Below are 6,075 nucleotides of genomic sequence, written 5' to 3'. Positions count from 1 at the left end.
GCCTAATACTGTACTTGTTTGGGAGTTGGTTAATAAGTTAATAAGAGTTAGAAGCCAGGCCTACGTAGCAGATCAAAAGTTCTCATATTTCATTTAAAATGGGGATCTTTTATTAGAGGCCCAAAATGAAATATATGTCACCAAGCTAAAGTGCCCCAGTAAGCAGGTTGTACACTAATTCTAAGGCTGCGGCCACGCTGCTGCTGACCTCGCTCATGCTTGAGAGTGGTGACGTCACCAACTCCCCAAGCATGAGCGCAGGCTGTCCTGCAGAATTTTGCAAGCGCGAGCGGAGTGGGGGGCATGGATCGTGGCTATTTCTGTGTGTGTGGCTGTGTTTTGTGTGTATTGACTGCTGCTGAGCGCTCTTCAAAGTCAAGTTTGTTTGTCTCCCCAAGCTTGGGAGAGCGTACGTGCACGCTCACTAGTGCACACGCGCAGTGTGAGCGTGGCCGTACCAATTGATATTAATTGCAGTGAGCGCGCCAAGTGCGGTCAGCGGCAGCGTGGACGCAGCCTAAATCGTTACGTTGTTTCATGAGCTGAACTTCTCAAACTTTCTGCCCTGCATTTTTAGAAGGGAGATCTCTCTGACTTTTACGTTCCAAAAACAGGTTTTACAGCCTGCCGGTTTTAGTGAATCATCTGTGAGTAGTTTAATAAATTAGAGTGAGAAAATGACAGCAGAAATGCCGATATTGATACATTCCATTATAATATCATGTAACTACTACCCTAGCTTCATTATACCATATATGTATCTGTCATCATAACTCTGTGCCTAGGATATACTTGAAAACGAGAGGTAACTCTCAATGTATTACTTCCTGGTAAAACATTTTATAAATAAATTGTATAGCCCCATATAAAGATGACACCCAATTTCTGAACAATTGCGCATAACTTTATACAGATGTACAATTGTAACTCATCTATTGTTGGTGAGCTTAAGGGTTTGACTGATTTTCCTGTCACACCAGCACAGTAAAGGTTAAGAGATGAAACCATTAACCGTTTTCATTTACCAGTGTGGTTTGTGCATAGTGCAGCACAGAGATAAAAACAGGTGACACCGGCGTTTATCTGTCACGGGAGGATGTGTGTAGGTGTGTGAGGTGGCTAGTGAAAAAAGCTTAGTGTGCACTGGGAAATGTTGTTTTTTATTTTGGAGTGCAAAAAACAAAGTGTTCCATTTTTCAGGTGTCGCATGTCAGTGGGGTGCCAAGAAAGAGAGACGACCTCTCACATACGCGTCTATAGTGTAACCATAACAGTGTTTATATCAGTGTGTCTGTATGTGTATCATTGTGTACTGTGCGTGCTTGAGTGTGTGTCTGTATGTGTAGTAGTGAGTGTACAGTGTACATCAATGTGTCTGTATGTGTACTGTGTACATTAGTGTGTTTTTAAACCGGCCCTTTTTTAAGTGTGGAGTTTAACAAGGAGTTCAACAGGAGTGGAACAAGTGAACAAGTGAACAACAGAACACCTTGGCCCTGGATACTGAATTTGAACTGCGCTGGAAAGTAAGAGAGTTTGTATTACAGACTTAAGAAGATGCAGCTCTTTTCACTCTAGAGCAGTGGTTCCCAAACTGTGCGCCGCGGCGCCCCGGCTAGGTTAGAGGGGCGCCGTGATCAGGGCTGCCAGCAGCAGGGAACAAGGGTGTGTGTGTGTGTATGTTAAATGTGTGTGTATGTGTGTGTATATATATATATATATATATATATATATGTATATATGTGTGTGTGTGTGTGTATGTATATGTGCATACATATACATATATATATATATATAAAACAAAAAAAGTGTGGCGCCAAAAAATAAATTTACTGTGATAAAAATGAATGGAACTATAATTAATAAATAAGAAATTGTGTAAAGTGACTTATATATTAAAATTGTGTATATCAATTAAACTAGTGTGACCTTATAAATTCTAATATGACACAACTAATAAAAAAAATTTGTTGACATAACAGTGCATAAACGTGCTAAAAAAGAGGAAACAGAAAAGTCAATAAAAAATCCAACCAGTCCTTCAATAATTAGTCCATAATGATGAGGTTTCCGATATTGATGAAAGGGGTCTTTGGGCTGCTCTCACACGGGGTAAACCAACTCCACAGATATCTATAGACAGAAAAAGAGAGAGAGCGCACGCCCCATAGCATAATACTGCATAAAATTTATTAAAACAGGAGAAGGAGGTGGGGGGTGGGGGGGGTAGGAATCGCACTTACAAAATGCAAATAGTTAAAAAGCAGTTTGTGAATATATCACCACCATCCGGTTCTGGATACTGGAACACGTCTCCGTGGACTCCTTCAGGGCTGCCAGACACGATCACCAGGAACCAGATGTTTAAGGCTCCGTTCGCTGTCTGAGTGTAGTCCAAACTCCAGCTCTCACTTCCAATGGCCGCCGATTGTATTCCCGCGCTTGGTGTAGGCTTCTGCGCGTGCGCGGCGTCGTCGTGATGACGTAATCGCGCTCTCAGTACCCTAACGCGTTTCGTCACCTGACCGGTAACTTTCTCAAAGGGCTGATGCTGAATGGAATCAAGTCCTGCCCTTATATAACCAGTCCGTTGCCAGGCAACCCGTGATCGGGTGATTGATTCAACCTGAATGGCACTAATGGGGCTAATACATGTCATAGATGCTAATCACATAGAGGACTAATTTTCTAAGGGCTGATAGGGACTAATATACTTAAGGAATGAACATGAAATGGATATATATATATATATATAATTGAAAATCCTAATGGACAATAATATGGGAACAAGAAGGATATCATAACAGTAATACTAACACTAACAATAAAATTCAAGTGATTTAATACCATATAAATTCATCAATTATTGTACTGCAATGCATAATTACAAACTCTATTCTTAAAATGTATTTAATGATTTCCCATTAGGAAAATCCACAAATTGATTTTATCTACAAAATATATATAAAATTTGTTTACACACTCTCCATAAGTGTGGATAACTATGCCATACATTGCACTACATGATCAACACATAATAACAAGATAACATTGATCTAAAAAATAATAAATTCAGATCTATAACAACAGATCTCAATCATGAATAGAACAGCATTACCCATAAATTCCAATTCCACATCTATATATACATAGAAAAAGATCTAAAACCCATATGCAATATAAAGCATGAGTGTACACAGAGAAAAAGAGATGTATGTTGAGAAGCTCATAGATTCCCTTTTGGGTTAATAACTTGTATCTATATATCTTCTTGATTTCTCTGAATACTGAAGATACATACAGATTATATAAATTTTCCTCGGTGTTCAATTTATTACACTTTATACCTCAAATACTATAAGATATAGGAATTGGATTCACTTATTACCACAGAAACAAGAAAAGAATGACCTGAATAGTCACATTCTTACCCCAGCATTAATACAATGGGTTAACAGAGAAAAGGAGAGAGGAAGGTCAAGGTATTAAATGGTTTTGGACTTAACTATATTTTATACATGGTGACACCTACAATAAAGGGAATTTCTAAATAAAAATTATTAGAATTCTAATATTATATAAAAGAACCAAAAAATATAAAATAAAAATAAATATAAAAAGGAAATAATAAACACCTCTTCAAATATTGTAGGAGGTGAAAAAAAGATGAGTGGGGATAAAATAGGAGGAAAATATCTGGGAATGGGGGAATATGGAATGAATAGGGAAATGGGAGAGGAAAGGAAAGTGGAGGGAAGGGAATCGTGGGATGGGAAGGGAGGAAGGGAGGATGTACTAAATGAGGGAGTGTGGAAAAAAGAGGACCGCAGGTGAGAACCAATCTGAAGGTTCCCTTGAGGAGAGCGAGGAGAGTCCAAGAGGTCAGGAGATCAGACCAGTAGGTCAGGAGATCAGACCAGTGTACTAGCATCCAGACACTCATTGAGTCCACCGGGGGTAAGAGTCCCCAACTGGTGGATCCAATAAGTCTCCTGTCTGCACAAGATTTTGAAGAGGTGTTTATTATTTCCTTTTTATATTTATTTTTATTTTATATTTTTTGGTTCTTTTATATAATATTAGAATTCTAATAATTTTGTTGTTATAGATCTGAATTTATTATTTTTTAGATCAATGTTATCTTGTTATTATGTGTTGATCATGTAGTGCAATGTATGGCATAGTTATCCACACTTATGGAGAGTGTGTAAACAAATTTTATATATATTTTGTAGATAAAATCAATTTGTGGATTTTCCTAATGGGAAATCATTAAATACATTTTAAGAATAGAGTTTGTAATTATGCATTGCAGTACAATGATTGATGAATTTATATGGTATTAAATCACTTGAATTTTATTGTTAGTGTTAGTATTACTGTTATGATATCCTTCTTGTTCCCATATTATTGTCCATTAGGATTTTCAATTATATATATATATATATATATCCATTTCATGTTCATTCCTTAAGTATATTAGTCCCTTTCAGCCCTTAGAAAATTAGTCCTCTATGTGATTAGCATCTATGACATGTATTAGCCCCATTAGTGCCATTCAGGTTGAATCAATCACCCGATCACGGGTTGCCTGGCAACGGACTGGTTATATAAGGGCAGGACTTGATTCCATTCAGCATCAGCCCTTTGAGAAAGTTACCGGTCAGGTGACGAAACGCGTTAGGGTACTGAGAGCGCGATTACGTCATCACGACGCCGCCGCGCACGCGCAGAAGCCTACACCAAGCGCGGGAATACAATCGGCGGCCATTGGAAGTGAGAGCTGGAGTTTGGACTACACTCAGACAGCGAACGGAGCCTTAAACATCTGGTTCCTGGTGATCGTGTCTGGCAGCCCTGAAGGAGTCCACGGAGACGTGTTCCAGTATCCAGAACCGGATGGTGGTGATATATTCACAAACTGCTTTTTAACTATTTGCATTTTGTAAGTGCGATTCCTACCCCCCCCACCCCCCACCTCCTTCTCCTGTTTTAATAAATTTTATGCAGTATTATGCTATGGGGCGTGCGCTCTCTCTCTTTTTCTGTCTATATATATATATATATATATATATATATATATATATATATATATATTTATATATATATATATATATATATATATATATAGTGGGTTTTTTTGAATGCATTTGGGGGGGTGGGGTTGTATATATTTGGGGGGTGGGGATTTTTTTGTATGTATTCGGGGGTGGGAAGTTTTTTGGTATATATCTTGTGGGGGCAATTGTGTGAGGGGAGGACGGAATGAGTGAGCGTGGGGTAATTGACTGAGGGAGAGGAGAGAGGGGTTAGTGAAAAGCAGGGGAGAGAAATACATGCAAGGCGGGAGGGTGGGACGGAAAGGAGAGAAATACATGGGAAGGGGGGGGAAGAGATGGGGCTCGTGAGGTGTGAAATGGGGGGGGGCGGGCAATACCGCTGACAAGGGGGGGGGGGGGCGGCCCTGCTCAAAATGTTTGTCCCAGGCCCCATGATTTCTGTTGGCGGCCCTGCCAGATGGTACTGGCGTCCCTGGCTCTGTGAGTTAGGGGGTCCGGCCGTGCCCCTCGATAAATCCGGTCACCCGGTCACCACGGGGTGCCAGAATTTAGTGTGCTTGCGATGCGCCAGGCAGCGCGTGCGTCTCTGCAAAAGAAAAAAAAACCTCCCCCCTCTCCTGATTGGCTGGCGCGTGTTGACACGCTGCCAGGATTTTTTTTTGGCCCGCAGCAAGCTCTATATGAGCTTGCAAAGCGAGGCCCACATCTTCCTGCATGGAGCACGTGGTGAGTACCCCCTTCCCTCTTGCCCCCCTGCTCCGATTCCCCCCTGCTCCGATTTCCCCCCCTCAACTCCGATTCCCCCCCCCCCCTGCCCGTTCTGATTCCCTCCCCCCTCGTTCCGATTTCCACCTCTGGCTCCGATTCACCCCCCTTGCTGTATGTGAGTGTGTCTGAGTGTGTGTGTGTGTCTGAGTGTGTGTGTGTGTCTGAGAGAGTGAGGGTGTGTGTCTGAGAGAGTGAGGGTGTGTGTCTGAGAGAGTGTGTGTGTGTCAGAGAGTGAGGGTGTGTGTCT

Source organism: Ascaphus truei, chromosome 7 (genome assembly GCF_040206685.1).
Source record: "Ascaphus truei isolate aAscTru1 chromosome 7, aAscTru1.hap1, whole genome shotgun sequence".
NCBI lineage: Eukaryota > Metazoa > Chordata > Amphibia > Anura > Ascaphidae > Ascaphus > Ascaphus truei.
The sequence above is the reverse complement of the archived record's forward strand: the minus strand, read 5'-3'. Positions refer to the sequence as shown.